This window comes from Trichomycterus rosablanca, chromosome 1 (assembly GCF_030014385.1).
Source record: "Trichomycterus rosablanca isolate fTriRos1 chromosome 1, fTriRos1.hap1, whole genome shotgun sequence".
Lineage (NCBI taxonomy): Eukaryota > Metazoa > Chordata > Actinopteri > Siluriformes > Trichomycteridae > Trichomycterus > Trichomycterus rosablanca.
The window spans coordinates 83,064,528-83,081,104 of NC_085988.1; the positions used below are offsets into that span (position 1 = coordinate 83,064,528).

Sequence of the window (16,577 nt, forward strand, 5' to 3'; positions counted from 1 at the left end):
CTCAGTAATTATGGGGAAAGTATTAAACGCTCCAGACGTATGGTGACGCTGAACGCCAGTCCTTGTGATGCTAACGCCGGGCCGCGGTGAAGGTGTTCCTGAACTTTACTGAAACACTAATGACATTGCGGGTATACAATTACTGACAGTTCAGTTTGTCCATGCTCTCTGCCACTCCTCTTAACCATGTTTATTAATTGAAAGGTCCTCATATGACCCCCACTGACCAGATGTTTGGGTGATAGAACAACATGATATGTTCTGGTATGTGTGTATTAGGGCAGGAATGTTGTTGGGATTTTGTATTTCATGTACTAAGTGTACAGAGCAACAGATGGGCTACAGTCAGTAATTGTATACCCATGAAGTTTGTCTGCATGGTCACTAGGTATCTAGGTATCATTCATTCAATAGAGTGCTACACAGGTCCTGGAAACCTCAGGTCTGTAAGGAGTTTGGTATGTTCCTCCCATTCCTTCTTTTTACCATATTTATTAATTGAAAAGGATCATATAGGACCCCACTGACCAGATGTTTGGGTGATAGAACAACCTGATTGTTCTGGTATGTGTGTATTAGGTGCAGGAATGTTGTTAGGATTTTGTATTTCATGTACAAAGTGTACAGAGCAACAGGTGGGCTACAGTCAGTAATTGTATACCCATGAAGTTTATCTGCATGGTCACCAGGTATCTAGGTATCATTCATTCACCTTGATTAGTGATGGTACAGATATTCGATAGAGTGCTACATAGCAACACAGATCCTGGAAACCTCGGTTCTGTGAGGAGTTTGGTATGTTCCTCCCATTCCTGGATAGTTTTCCTGTATATATTTTGCCCTTCTAACCACTGGGATTCGAACCCAGCTCTCAGAAGTAGTGGGCTAGCGGAATAGAGCGCTGTGCCACTTCTCTTTACCACATTTATTAATGGAAAAGGATCCTATAGGACCCCCACTGACCAGATGTTTGGGTGATTGAACAACATGATTGTTCTGGTATGTGTGTATTAGGTGCAGGAATGTTGTTCTCAAGGTTTCTTCCTGTAATTTTCAGGGAGTTTTTCCTTGCCACAGTCGCCCTCGGCTTGCTCAACAGGGGTTTTTGTATCTGTTGGTCCTGGATTTTGTAAAGTTGCTTTGAGACAATGTCTATTGTAAAAAACGCTATATAAATAAAGTTGACTTGACTTGACTTGTTGGGATTTTGTATTTCATGTACAGAGTGTACAGAGCAACAGATGGGCTACAGTCAGTAATTGTATACCCATGAAGTCTATCCGTATGGTCACCAGACGTCTGGATTTTGTTTCATAATCTTGTTGAACACTGCACTCTTATCCCGGATTAGTTGAGTTTACTAGAAAATTGCGTGGAAACCCGTTGCCTTAAATTACTTAAGTTTTTACACAAGCAGAAACTAATGAAGTCAAGTCGTATTAACATAGACTCTTAAGTGGATCCAGTAGACAAATCAAGTTTACATTAGTAGTCTTTACTCAAAATCATAAGTTCACATAAATGATCTCTTTTCTTACGTTTAAATTGTAGAAAATAAATATTTTAAGTATACAAAAATCATATAACAAATAATAACATTATTAATTGCTACTTAAAATGTTTAATACTTTAATGTTTTCTTGTAATTAATTTTTTTAGATTACTTTGCATTAAATTGTTTCAACAAATTTTTAAAGAAATTAAACAATACTTTTCAGTGTTCCAATGTATTTTATTGACAAAATGTTGCAGTTCTCGTTTGTTGCGGAGTCAATAACAAATTTGTCAGCCAAGTAAAAGTAAAAACAGGCATTAAAACTGCTTGGTAATTTGTTTTGTTTGTTTTGAGAACCCGTATGCACAGCATTTAACAATATGGACACTTTAAAACATACATTAAAACTTGATACAAGCTGTTAAAACATCAACTTGACTGATGAACTGTGTTAAGTTTATCTAGTCAACTGAACAATAATATGCAGTCCTGAGAAAATATGTCTACATCCTGAACTGTAGAACACAAGTGGCTGGACATTCCCATCCCACAACAAACTTCAATCAGTTCTCACATAATACAAAATCTAACAAAACTGTTTAACATTTCCTTTTTTATCACTTGTGACAAAAGGACATTTGTATTGTATTTTAGCAAACTTTCAAGGTTTGTTGGTGCTATTGGTGTCAAAGAATGGACAATAACAATGAATACAGAGACACAAGGCTGTAGTGGGGAAAAAGTCACTGGAAAAACAAGCAGCCATGCCTTCTCACATTAACCTTGCCATAGCAATTACTTACAGTGCAAGCTGGTTTTTCAGAGTTTGTAATCTGGGTTTTAGTTCATTGTGGCCCAGTGAAAGGAGAACCTGTTGGATGAACTGGAATGTGTTCCTCATTGATTTGTGATAGTTGAGATGCAGGGCGTAAGTAAGTCCAAACAGAATGCACATAGCTTTTGGCAGGTCTTGAATGTTGTCCATCACAACTTCTCCCTCAATGATGATCTTTAGAGAGGCTGGACTGAGGTGGGGGGATGGGGAGAGCAAAGCAACGTCAAGGTAGCCGAATGAGTCATCAGAGTCCTAACAACATAAGAGCACAATAATCACATTTTTCTTTAAATAACCATCTATAAAAACTATATAAAACTATGCTCACATTGTTTGTCAAAAACAGAAACTATAAAACAATAGTGAAAAGTCAAGGTTACGCTGACATTTGATACTCTTTGATAAAGTAAGAGGTTACTTACAGAGCATTCTTTGTAGAAGTCTGCGGGACTGTCCCCAAGGACAATAGGAAGCCCTCTGAGCACCAGTGTCCGAATGTCAGTTGGCTCTTTGGTCTTTTGGAGAGTAAAATAACAATACAGTTACATATGTGGGTAGAATGACAAGTTAATGACTGGTCAATAAGAAAACACAATTTTGATTGGATTGCGCAACTAGTATAGTTGCATTTTTAGTGACGTCATTACATAAGCTGTGAAAAACAATACAATGCAAGGACATAATGGATATGGACCAACCTTAGTCTGCTGTGATAGCTGTGACAAAAGCTGCCCAATGTTGCCTCTCTTAGATTGAAATATCTCAATGAGACGAAGACTGTGCTGATCAATGCTTTCATAGAACTCTTGCTTGAGGTTCTTGCCCACAACCCTGTTGAACTCCATGTACACCTGAAAAATACAGATTTCAAAACTAATTAATACTGTGGCTGGGCCTGCAGCAATTTTGTTCCATCCCCTCTTAGCCTACTTGTTTTATCCCTAACCAACTACACCTGACCAATATCCCACCCACCATTCATTCTCACATGGGCCTTTAAGAATAACAAGAATGTATCATGAGTAGGATATTAGGTCAGAATTTACAGATTTACACAGCTGTGCATGTTAGGTTTTCTGATGAATCTTAGATAAGTGGACCTTAAGTGCATTAATGGAGTTAAATGTGCACAAACATTCTTGGTGTAAGCAAGAAAATCGCACCGTTCTATTGTAACCCCCATGTTTTAACCTGTAATGTTTTAATAGGTAACCCCGTTTTTCACATATAAACTCACAATACTTACACTTCCACTGCATCTTCAAGAGAACCTGTAAAAAAAGAGCATAAGAAAACTTTTAGCTCAACAGCTGCACTTCTGTTCTGTAAACTCCACTGCAAAACATTTATCAGCCTCGGCTAATGACTAAGAAGTCGATAACTGTATTACTGCTACACAACGATTCAATGAGAGGCGTGGTGGCGAAAGACGCGGCATGGGGGAATGTGCTAACGCTATAAACTGTGAACCGATAAAAAAAATTTGTTACGCTAAATAGTAATAGCACACTAAATGAAGCACCGCGGCTGAAGTAGGAGTTCTGTGACGGATGGTTTGTTTATATTAAGACGTTCAAACGAAGAAATTTGACAACGTTTCATAAAGACTATAATCTAATAAATCCAGCACGTTGATCAACTTCTCCTCATCCATCTCGCACACTCGAGCTGCTTGTGAGAAAGACCTGACGTTGTTCCGAGCTGAGTCAGCCTCTTCTCAGTGAAAAGTTTCTTTTTATCTGAAATGTCTCATTTAAGATATAGTTCCTTTACATACTCACCATTTGTAGTAACACTGATTTCAAAACCCACAGCTTCGGGGTGCAGCGGCCATAAACCAGGGCTCTTCACGCAACGTTCTGCTGCCGTTTCAAACAGGCCCCTCCCTCTCAAAAACTTACCATATTAAGTTATCTTTGCTTAACGTGATAATTGCACTGCATATTTCAACTCAGTATTGCTAACAACTAGTTTGAATTAGTAATGGCAATATTTTTTTACAAAACATGAAAGAATAATTAATGACTGCTCAAAAAATTTATTTATACCAAATCCGGGTTTAGAGTGTGGATTCATTCACCTTGATTAGCGGGTGATATGGTGGTACAGCTATTAGAGGGAGTGCCACACAGCAACGGTCCTGTGTGCAGTTTGGTATGTTCTTCCCATTCCTGAGTAGTTTTCCTGTAGGTACCATGTCCTTCACCTAACTTTCAAAACATGCAGACAAAGAATTGGCTTTTTTTTAGTGAGCGAGTGTTGTTTCTGTCATTGTTTCTTAGTGGTGATGGACCCACAGTGACCCTGAACAGAATTAAGCGATTATTGATTAAATCCTTAAATATTGATTAAATTGATTAAAGCGGAATCGAGCGCTGCGCCACTCCTCTTTACCATATTCATTTATTTGAAAATTATGTTTGAGTGATTGAACAACCTGATTGTTCTGGTTTGTGTGTATTAGGTGCAGGAATGTTGTTGGGATTTTGTATTTCATGTACAAATTGTACAGAGCAACAGTCAGTAATTGTATACCCACAAAGTTTAACTCCAGTGTTCTGTCCTCAGCCTCACTCAACAGCTCTGGAATGAATTGGAACATCAGCTTCATTCTTCACCAACATCAGCACCCTGGGGAAGTTTAGGGAAGGTCCTTTCCTGTTCCAGCATGACTGTGTCCCTGTGCACAATGCAAGCGCTATAAAGACAGGGGACGTCCAACAAGCTCATGCTCCGGTGTGCAGATGCTTTAAGCCATATAGTGCAGATGTATACATTAAATTATATGTTGAGTTAAATGCTGTGTTCAAAATGAGACACTCGGGTGGTGCATCATGTTAGCCCACCATTGCCGGGTTCTGGGTTCGAATCTCATCTACACAGACATTTCTGGAGAGGGAAAATGGGTAGACAAAGACCTGCAATAGGCGGCGCCCTGTCCAGAGTGTTCCTGTCCTGAGCCCAGGATAAAGCAGTTGATTCAAAATAAATAAATTAATAAATAAAGAATGAAAATGAGGTCAATAAATACATGCTTGGCGCTCCAGTGTCCCACCCAGAGCCCTGACCTCAACCCCACTGAACACCGTAGGGATGAATTGGAATGTTGACAGTGAGACAGGCCTTCTTGCACTGCCTTATTTCATAAATGTTTTGGATAAATAAAGTCATATTCCCACAGTCCCACTCCAAAATCCAGTGGGAAGTCTCTTCAGAAGAATGGACCCTGTAATGAAAACGCCCACATAGTGCTCACATGATTTTTGTATCCCTGGCATATCAGGTGCCGTCCACAGTTCTAGAGAAAGCTAGAGGCTTCTAGAAAGTCTACAGAGTTCTAGAAAGTTCTGGAAAGTTTTAGAAAGTTCTACTGAAGTCTTTCTGCTGGAGGTTATTAGTGTTATCAGTTCTTCACGTCTAATCTCTGCGCAATTACTTCTCTTCAGCAGATCACAATGTTCTCATCATACTGATCCAGATTGTACTGGGAAACCTTCTCAACACCTAGCAACAGCGAACGCAACACACAGCCACTCACGTCCTCCAGCGCATCAGCATAGTAACACTCAGTCCTCCTCAAAAATGTCCATCACTGATGAGCAAATCCACCAGGGAAAAAAAGTAAATAAATCAAAAAAATAATTAATTATTTAAATAAAAAATAAATAAAAAATAAAATAAATTAATTAAAATAAAAAAGAATAACAAAATTATTTATTTAATTAATTAAATAAATAAAGTAAGTGTGTATTAATAAATTAAAAATAAATAATACAATGTATAAAAAAATAAAAATACTCAATATTTGGTATAAATAAATTTTTTTTTTTTTTTTAATTAAAATGTACAAATAAATAAAAAGAAATGAATGCTTCATAAAAACAATACATTGTATTAATAAATAGGAAAATATAAATACTTAAAATAATTGTATAAATAAAATTAAAGAAATAATAAATACAATAAAGTGCACAAATGTTAAAAATAAATACTCAAAACGCAATAAAAGTATAGAAAAAAAAAATTAAAATTAAAACTTAATAAAAAAATTACATTGCAATACATTGTATAAATGAATAAAAAACAAATGCTCAATAAATAATAATAATAATAATAATTGTAAACTAAATAATAGAAAAAAATAAAATAAAGTGCATAAATAGTAATAAAAGACGAAAGTGTATAAATTAGTGTATAAATAAATAAAAAAATAAAAAAAATACTCGATAAACACTTAATAATAATTGTATAAATAAAAAAAATAAAAAAAATACAAAAAGTGCAGAAATAATGAAAAAGAAATACTTAATCTTTACAATAAAAGTGTATAAATAAAAAAGAAATAAATACTTAATAAATACAATACATTGAATAAATAAATAAAAAAGAAAAATTAATAATAAATATTTATAATAAGTGTATAAATAATAAATAAAAATAGAAATAATAAATACAATAAAATGCATAAATAATAAAAAAGAAATACTTAATACTTACAATAAACAATTATAAATAAATAAATAAATAAATAAATAAATAAATAAATAAATAAATAAATAAATAAATAAATAAATAAATAAATAAATAAATAAATAAATAAATAAATAAATAAATAAATAAATAAATAAATAAATAAATAAATAAATAAATAAATACTATATAGGGCTCAGTGGTTAACACTGTCACCTCACAGCAAGAAGGTCCTGGGTTTGATCCCCAGGCGGGGCGGTCCAGGTCCTTTCTGTGTGGAGTTTGCATGTTCTCCCTGTGTCTGTGTGGGTTTCCTCCGGGAGCTCCGGTTTCCTCCCACAGTCCAAAAACATGCAGTCAGGTTAATTGGAGACACTGAATTGCCCTATAGGTGAATGGTTGTGTGTCCAGGGTGTTACTGTGTGTCTTGTTGTGCCCATTGAAAAGCTGGGATAGGCTCCAGACACAAGTAGAACATGCAGACCAGGAATTCGAACCCAAACCCTTCTTGCTGTGATGTGACAGAATTACCGACTTTACCACACACACTGTATATAAAAACACAACATTCTTTATATTGTGTCTGAATCATGTCTGAATCATAAATACATTTTATGCTTTAAATGGTGTAATAGTATAAAATATATAAAGATAGTTATTTATATATGGAGTTTTATGTGAGATATGAAGCTTAATCCCTCGGTTGCGCCGGCAGGAAGCAGTAACGTTCTTCTTTATTCATTCTCGGAGCTCGTTTGTCGTCAGCTGCTGCTTCTCTCCTATACATCTCACTTACGGAGGTGTTAATGAGATCATCCAACATCTACAGGCAATAAATAAGAAGCATCTGAGCTGAAAATACACCTCAGATGGTTGAGAGGAGGAGCCACACCATGTAGAAGCTCCGGCAGGAGAACTTCTGCTTCTTCTGTGTTTAACCGTGATGCTCAGTTCACCATGTGCCACATATTTGAGGGCACATTTACATAATTTAACATAAATAATTAAGTTTATACATCTGATTGGAATGAGTGTAAGTCTAACTAATGTAAAACAAACATTTTTATGTCTCGCTTTTCTTATTTTCAGCTGTAAAACTGATGTACAGATTGTATCATGCAATATGCAAACATTTGTGCAGTACATGATCTGTTGAGTAGTTATATTAGTCATCACAATATATAAATATATAAAAGTGTAAAACAGTGGCTTTGTTCAGTATTTTCCCTGCAAAAACAATATTTTTTTACTGTCCTGTTCAGTCTGAAGGTATTTCATTTTTAAACCCAACCAAACCATCAACGCTCCACCCACCCACTTAGCTAGTAGGGAGGAACAACTGGTGCCGACATAACAGCCCCCCAAACAATCGTTAAACATTTCCAAAATGTGCACCCATGGACTGGTCACTGGACTGGACATGGTTTGCATTATTGAGAAGGGTGCAGTGAGGTTTAATTCAGCCCTTGATCTAAACTTAAATGCTGAGTTACTGATCGTTAATCTTGGTAAAGGTACAGTAGAAAAAATATTTTATCCCTTTCTGATTTTGTCTGTTATTGCACTGTCAGAATTACATATACAGATCATTAAAAAACAGTACACAAAGAAAACTTGTAAAATATTCATAAATGAAATATGAAATGAAAAGTTATCCAACACCTATATTTAAAAAAAAAAAACACTACCTACTTCATAACTGATTATATTACTGCAATAAAATCATTTCTATAATATATATACTGTAACTCTGTCGTCACAAAACTGCTTCAAATCAAACATACTGCTATGTAAAGGCAGATGCTAGTGGAAGAAAGTGAAAAAAAGAGGAATATAAGATATATTAGCAAACCAGAGTCACATCAGAATTAACATCAACAACCTGACGGGGAAAAAAAAAAATCCAAACACAAGGTAAACTAAATTCAAAATGTCAAGAGATCTAAAAAAACATAAAACTAAAATAAAAGATACTGGGCAAAAATCTGAAACAGCCAAACAAACAGTTGATAAGAAAATAAAATTAATTAAATAAATAAATAATAATAATAATAATAAAATGACAAGATCTACCGCTCTGTACATACTAAGAACATACAGGCAACACTGAATAAAGAATAAACAAAGAAAACAAGAATACATGAAGATTTGATAAGTGGAAACAGGTGAAAACCTTCAGTAATCAGGTGATGATGATCCAAATAGTGTGTCTGGATTGGTGGAGCGAGGGGAAGCAGAGGACATGTGACTTGCAAGAGGATTCTGGGTAATGGAGTCCACAACAGTCTCTTGAGCAGGGCTGCCCAATTTGGGGCCCGCGGGCCAAACTTGGCCCGCCGTCTCTTTTTTTTGGCCCGCCTCGCTAGATCAAAGTAGGGCTTACTTTTGTCAGTAGCTGAGAATTTCTTTCAACAGGTGTTTATCTGTCTATATTGCTTTAGCTGCAGTCCATTAGCTGACCACAATTGTACATGAGACAGTGGAGAGGAGAGGGGGGAGCTGTGGAACTCCTGTCAGCAAAGATCAAGTAACCTATGATGACACGAGTGAGGCTGTTCATCATGGGGCGTATCAGGCAGTGGCATACGGATAAACAAAAATTTAAAAACAGCATGAATATTTTTTCACCCTAAGTGGACCATCAAAGTGTTTTCAACTTTAATTTAACAAAGCACATTGAGTTTTACAGAGCTTTTCAGAAGAAAAAAGTTTTTTTCTGTATTCCTCAGTTTACATTACCTCTAAATCTCATCTTTTAAAGATAATATTTTGCTCTGCATGGTTTGCTTTACAAAATGTATTCTTTACATTTGTTCAAATGTTTCTGCTCCTAAAAGGAAAGATTTTCTATCATCCGTTGAAATCAATAAAAGCACTGTTAGGAGACCCAAGCAATGATATCCCTAGCAGTCCCTATCCCTATCCTATAGGAGTCCACTGATCAAGAAAATAACAAGTTTTTTTTTTTTTTTTCATTTTTTGCTTTACTACTGTAAGCAAAAATGCAACAGTGGGTTATTGTTGATACAAACATGTTGTATTTTGGATACAGTGATTACCTATTATTGTTAACACAAACAGTGTTAACAGTAAAAAAAAAATATTTAAAGACATTTAATTTTTATTTCATATTTAATGTAAACAAAAATCCATAATTGTATTTTATTTTTCTAAAACAATTTGTGTGTGTTGCTTATGTATTAGACGTATAACCTATGGCTTGGCATAGTATTTTTGCAAATTAGTTCTCTAACGTGAACAGGAAATGAAAAGAAGTGGAACAGCTTTTCACCATTCATGCGCTTTTCATGTCCCTTACTCATGAAACTTAAATAAGCAATTGGTGTGGTCATTGATGGACAACCTAGCATTGCACTTAACACATGCAGTGGTTGTACATCTATCATTGCAGTGATCACATCAGCCTTTTTTGTCCACCTTTCTTAAAATGTCCCATGTTATCATAAGAAATGTAGAAAAAATACTACATGATAAATTCTTACTTGAAAACTTTATCAGTTTTAAGTGAAAACAGGAGCTTGTGGTTAAAATAAGACCAGCCCTTTTGTTCGACTTTAGGGATGTACCTGACCTTCACTGTAGCTGTGACTCATGTGCCCACATTAACAAAATACAAAAGTTTAGAGTGTGGGCAGCTGGGAAATGTTGGTTTGGCCATTTTTAAGCATAAATAGTTGCAATTCTGCAACTGTGGGTTTCATGGGGTTAATTAGAATTAACAGTGGTGTTTTATTTAACAATAAAAATGTTTTTTTTTTATTTAATGCAATATTAAAATAACATAACCTTTTAGTTTTGACCCGTGGCCCTTCACTGAGATTAACTTTTGGCCCCTTATAAGGAATTATTTGGGCACCCCTGCTCTAGAGATTCCAAAGAACTGACTGAGGAGTTGTAGTCTACATGGATGATGCTGCAACTTCATAATAATAATAATAAACAAATAGGTCCCATTTCAAAACCAAACTGTATTAAAACAGAGTAAGCTCTATGTGATCTTTGCAGATAGAACAACAGCCGCTCTTCTAAGAATCCCTTCCACAAGACTTGGTTTGTCTGTGGGGATTTGTGCCCATTCAGTCAAAGGAACCTTTGTGGTACAGTGGTTGGCACTGTTGCTTCAAAGCAAGAAGGTCATGGGTCCTGGAGGTACTAAATTGTCCTAGGTGTGTGTGTGTGTGTGTTTACTGCCTCTTGCCTAGTAAATCTGACCCAGCATGACCCTGAATAGGATTAAGCGGTGGCAAAATAGGTGATTAGTGAATGAATGAATGATCATGTGGATCCTCTACACATGTGTGTATGTTGTTGATGCTGTTGTAGCCTCAGAGTGGAAGAAATTCATAAAATTACTGGTCTGGTGTCCATGTATTTTTACTGTACTGGGCTTATTGTGTTATATAACTCTTCATTTCCTTTTTGGCAACATCAGCCGAATCCCACTCATCCTCGGAGCGGGGCAACGACTACCAGAAGTGACTAGTAGGTTACAGCGCTGCCACTAACAACACCTACACCAACATACACAGTAAAAACCTCTTTCCATTCCTGCAGTCTATTTCAGCAGTACCCAGAATTCAGCTCTGAGTACAACGGGGCACGGGTTCGAATCTGACACATAAAAAATACTAAAAAATAAAACTAAATCCACTGCTTTTCAAAATCTCTGAAAGAAACATGAATAAGAAGCGAGAAACCCTTTTCAAACCTCACGTGGGAACGACTTCCTTCTTTTCTTCTCAGTTTCTTCTCGTTTGAAGCTAAAAATTCTGGCCGAAATCCAAAGTTCACGACACAAGAATCAGCCGTGGTGGAACCAGCGCCTACAAAATCCAGCAGAACGTCATGATGGTCCACAAATGTATAAAGGTGGCGACTTTCATACCGACTGAATCCTGCAGCGGTAAAACAAATCAGCCCACCAGCGCTGACATCTCAAGATTGCGAGTTCTAAGCTCTCTAAGATCAGCTAACGGCCGACCGGGCTCCTACACAGACGATGATTAGCTGGTCTGAGGGAGGAAGGGCTTCAAGGGTTCCTCAGAACTGCCGGGGCCGAGGTCAGGGCTCTGTGCAGGTCACTGGAGTTTCTTTAAACACTCTTCTGAAGCTGATGTTTAAATTATGTCTGTGGGAATTTGTGCCTGTTTAGGCAAAAGAGTATTTGTATGGCTGGGCACTCATGTTGGTCAAGACAAGATGAGACAAGACAATATGAGATGAGACAAGACAAGTTAAGACAAGACGAGACAAGTCAAGACAATATGAGATGAGACAAGACAAAACAAGTCAAGACAAGTTAAGACAAGACAAAACAAGACAAGACAAACCAAGACAAGAGAGGACGAGACAAGACAAGTCAAGTTAAGACAATACAAGACAAGTCAAGATAAGACAAGACAAGTTAAGACAAGACAAGTCAAGACAATACAAGACAAGTCAAGAAAACACGAAACAAGACAAGAAAAGACAAGTCAAGACAATACAAGACAAGTCAAGACAAGAGAAGACAAGATAAGACAAGATAAGACAAGACAACACAAGACAATACAAGTCAAGAAAAGTCAAGACAAGTAAAGTCAAGACAAGGCAAGTCAGGACAAGTCAAGAGAAGTCAAGACAAGACAAGACAAGTCAAGATAAGTCAAGACAAGATAAGACAAGTCAAGATAAGACAAGGCAAGACAAGTCAAGGCAAGACAAGGCAAGATAAAATATAGCCTGTTATTATCCCACAGTGGGGAATTGCAAAGCCTCAGTTGATGTTCCAGTTCATTCCAGAACTGTTAAGTGGTGCTGAGATCGAGCTTTTCTTCATGTCTTTATAGAGCTTGTATATAGCTCATGCTGGAACAAGTCAGAAGTGTAAAATTTCCTTTATATAATTGATTGATTACACCTATTTGCAACTGTTGTGGCTGAAACACATAAATTGAATAATCAGAAGGGACGTCCCAATACTTTTGTCCGTGTTGTGTAGAGAGGTCAGACTGCACGACTATTTGATTGATTAGATGATCGTGTAGCTATTAATCTATCCCGACTAATTCACTTAGACACACAAGCTGTTTGTTTCTATTGCATTAACAAAGCGCACATTAAATTCACCATGACCTTGTGTGTGTGTGTGTGTGTGTGTGTGTGTGTGTGTGTAGGTGTGCGCGAGTGGTTTTATTTTATTCTATTTCCAGCTTACCGAATTTCCTCATTTAAATAAGCAAATTATTGTAATGAAAAGCTCTCATGCCAGACCAATTAGTGCTGAATTATAATCTTATGATAAACGATCCGCTGTTGACAGCCAGGGGAAACCGAACAATCAAACATTAATTATTCATCTGATAATTAAGTTCACATAGGTGGCGGCGAGAGCGGCGTGACTCGCTTTGTTCGGATCCCTCTGTCCGCCGGGACGCGTCCCGCTGGCTATTTCAGGCTGCGCCGGTCTGTGCAGACGCTTTATATCATCGGTTTATATCACCGCTGATCTCTCTACACAGTCATACTACACGCCCGAGAAGAGGGCGTGTCTAAATTCTTAGATCCCTTAAAATGCTCCTACTGAGGCGCCTTAATTCTGAGTGATAATCTGACTGAATGACGAGGGAGCGTCCGACAGCATTCAGTGCGGCACGACTTTTCTCACAAAAAATACAAATATGTCAAGGAATGCAGAGCAACCAACAGAGGTTTTTTCGAATGTACAACCCCTAACCAGAAAAAGTTGGGACAGTATCGAAGTTTCTTACATTTACTTTGACTTTTATTTGATGTCAGACAGGATGAACCTGAGATATTTCATGTTTTATCTGCTCAACTCCATTTCATTTATTAATAAACATCCATTCCTGCATTTCAGGCCTGCAACACATTGCAAAAAAAGTTGGGACTTCGGGGGCCGCGTTGACGATCTTCATGTCTGCATTGATACGGTCCAGCCACCTTATCTTTGGACGTCCTCTTGGTCGGCGCCCTTGGGGGTTCAGTTGCAGGGCTGTTCGGGCCACTGAATCCGCCTTGCTCTGCATGACGTGTCCATACCAGTGCAGCCTCACCTCTGTCATGTTCTCTTTGATAGGGGCGATGCTCAGATGTTTCCGGACGTCCTCATTGGTGATGTGGTCACACTGGGTTAGCCCCAGAGCACCCCTGTGGTTTGGCACCACCTCAGCCATGCCGTGTTGACCCGGGTTTGGGCATTGGGAAGGGTGTTGCCGTTGCTGCTGCTGGTGCTGGATTCCGAACAGGTGATGTGAACAGGTGATTGAAATCATGGTTTGGTACAAAAGCAGCATCCAGGAAAGGCTTTGACCCGTGGCGTATGTTAACATCTATTTATTTATCTATTCATTCATTTACAGAAATGTCTAATATTATACCGTGTGTCCTTACTGTATTCGTGTCCTTGTTCTTTTACCTCTTATTGTTTTTGTAAATCCCTCCCGAGGCCCTGGTCGGTATTCAGGACAAACTAAGCATGCATCATGTGTCACGTTGGACTCTCCAGAACAGCCTAATTAAAGACGCCACGCTGTGATTCTGTCATTTGGCCTCAAAAATCAGGAGCACCTGCGCTCGGCACCGAAGGAAATCCATCGTCTTAACAATCAAGGTGCCGTAAATATCATCAGTTCATCCCAGATCCTTCAGTAATGCTGCTGAAAGGACAGCGTGGCCTATAAAAACCACAAAGATTATTGATCATGTACATTAAACACAGCACCAACATGAAAGGAAGAGAAGAGTGGAATTAAAATAATATTATTATATAGAGCTGACTGTTTATCCATTTATTATTATACAGTATATTTATCCAGCTTTAGTTATTTTGTTCTTTCTGTCTTATAATAATAATAATAATAATAATAATAATAATAATAATAATAATATTTATTTATTTATTTATTTATTTATTTATTTATTTATTTATTTATTTATTTATTTATATTTAACGACCAAAAATAATAATAATAATAATAATTATTATTATTATTATTATTATTTATTTATTTATTTATTTATTTATTTATTTATTTATTTATTTATTATTATTATTATTATTATTTTTATTATTATTGTTGTATTATTAATATTTATTTATTTATTTATTTAGATTTAACAACCAACATAACAAATAATAATAATAATAATAATAATAATAATAATAATAATAATAATAATAATAAATCTCTGTCCTGGCATTAGTTCCACTATGCAGGGTCTGCTCTTGTGCGTTGTCTTCTCTATCTGGCGCAGTCTAGGGTGTCTTCGGGGGCCGCGTTGATGATCTTCATGTCTGCGTTGACACATTGGTCCAGCCACCTTATCTTCGGTTGTCCCCTTGGTCGCTGCCCTTGGGGGTTTAGTTGCAGGGTTGCTTGGGCCACTAAATCCACCTTGCTCCACATGACGTGTCCATACCAGCGCAGCCTCACCTCTGTCATGTTCTCTTGGATAGGGGTGATGCTCAGATGTTTCCGGGCGTCCTCATTGGTGATGTGGTCCCACTCATAACTCATTGGTGAGTTAGCCCCAGACTCCAACTGAGCATCTGCACCTCCATGACATGGAGAACTTGCTCGTGTTTTACGGACGCCTGCCAGCACTCGGTGCCATAGAGGGCCACTGGTCGGACATATGGCGGTCGCAGAGCCCCCCTGTGATTTGGCACCACCTAAGCCATGCTGCGTTGACCCGGGTTCGGGCATCGGGAAGGGTGTTGCCCTCGCTGCTGATGATGGAGCCAAGGTATTTCAATTTCATGGTCTTCTCCAGGTCTTTGCCGCCGATGCTGATGGTGCCGCATTCCATGTACTCTGTCTTCTTGGTGTTGAGGCGCATGCCGTAATCATCCATATGGGTCTTCCATTGCTTGATTAACGGGTCTTCCATTGACGTCTTCAAGGAAGACGTCGTTGGGGTAGAGGAGCAACCATAGGTGGGACGCTTGCAGATCGGCGGTGACCGTGTCCATACAGAGGATTAACAGGAGTGGCGAGAGGGCTGAGCATTGGTAAACACCAACAGTGATGGGGAAGGGCGGTGAGATTCCAACTGGACAACGTACGGTGCTTGTGACATCGGTGTAGAAGAGCTTAATCCAAGCCACATAGGCCTCGGGTATACCATGTGAATGGAGGGCATGCAAAATGAGGTCTTCTCCAGGTCAAGGAACGCCATGTGCACTGGCTTGTTCTTCTCATGGTGCTCCTCCAGGAGAAGACGGGTGGCATGGATTGCGTCTATGGTGCCACAGCCTTGCACAAAACCACACTGGTTCTGTGACACGGAGGCGATGCTCCGGAGCCATGCGTCGATAGCTCGCTCAAAGATCTTCATGCCGTGGCAGAGGAGGCGGATCGGACGGTAGTTGAAGTCGGCCACGTCGCCCTTACCCTTCCACAGTGGTGCTTGTCAGCCAATATTATTCCATCCATCCATCCATTATCTTCCGCTTATCCGGGGTTCGGGTCGCGGGGGCAGCAACCTAAGTAGAGAAACCCAGACCTCTCTCTCCCCAGCCACCTCTTCCAGCTCAACTGGGGGGATTCCGAGGCGTTCCCAGGCTAGCTGGGAGATATAATCTTTCCAGCGTGTCCTGGGTCTTCCCCGTGGTCTCCTCCCAGCTGGACTTGCCTGAAACACCTTCCTAGGGAGGCGCTCAGGAGGCATCCTTACCAGGTGTCCGAACCACCTCAACTGGCTCCTTTCCACGCGCAGGAGTAGCGGCTCGACTCCGAGTCCCTCCCGGATGAC

The 16,577-nt window shown here is 38.4% G+C and overlaps 1 pseudogene; it reads right to left on the reverse strand.

Moving 5' to 3' along the window:
- Positions 1-1,835: 1,835 nt before the first annotated feature.
- On the reverse strand, positions 1,836-16,160 carry LOC134329750 (uncharacterized; annotated as a pseudogene).
- Positions 16,161-16,577: the final 417 nt, after the last annotated feature.